The 766-nt window shown below is 26.9% G+C and overlaps 1 protein-coding gene across 1 annotated transcript in view; it reads left to right on the top strand.

Moving 5' to 3' along the window:
* Positions 1-766, top strand: part of LOC119585956 — a gene marked incomplete at its 3' end in the record, with an annotated part of 87,813 nt that overhangs the window by 1,358 nt on the left and 85,689 nt on the right.

The following is a 766-nucleotide window of genomic DNA, read 5'->3' as shown; positions in this document are numbered from 1 at the left end:
GTATCGGTTCTGGGAAAAAGTTTCGAGAGGAGTCCACTGCGAATCCATCACGCATCTCCGACTGCACCAAAGAGTAGCTGTAATACTTTGCGGTTCGAGGCTAATGATTGGCGGGGATAAAGTAGTCCCTTGGAAAAACCCTCCCTCGATCGGTGTCAATAAATCGCGGCTGAAGTGGAGCTCGTTTGTCTGTTTTGAGGGAAGAGGATGTCGAGAGGATTATGGGAGGGCGAAATCTGGGTGGATTTGTGCAGACGTTCCGTAACAAGAAGGGGATTCTCTTGTTATCTGGTTTGGTTTGGAAGTTGTGGGATATCGTGTTCATGTATGGGCCTATTTCTTAGGTATATGGGAATAAGTAAAGAAGGGGAAAATGAAAATATATATTTATATATTAATATTTTATTTAATATATTATATATTAATATAATATAATACTAAAATATATATGTATTTAATAATAAATTTTTTTATATATAAAATTATATATTATATTAATATTCTATAAAATTATTATAATTATATATAATTATATATTAATTTCTTGTTATATTTTATATAATATATATATAATCAATAATATCTTCAAAATATATTTTATAAATATTATTATCATTATTTTGTTATAACTTTTTGTATTAATATAACTATGTTACTTTTAATTCTATATGTTATTTTATTATTATTTTAATCTTATTATATTAATATTTATGTATTTATGTTTTTTAACAAAATATATCATATATTTTCCACATATTGTCCCAAC

This window comes from Penaeus monodon, chromosome 20, assembly GCF_015228065.2.
Source record: "Penaeus monodon isolate SGIC_2016 chromosome 20, NSTDA_Pmon_1, whole genome shotgun sequence".
NCBI classification, from domain to species: domain Eukaryota; kingdom Metazoa; phylum Arthropoda; class Malacostraca; order Decapoda; family Penaeidae; genus Penaeus; species Penaeus monodon.
This window is presented reverse-complemented; position numbering and strand designations above follow the sequence as displayed.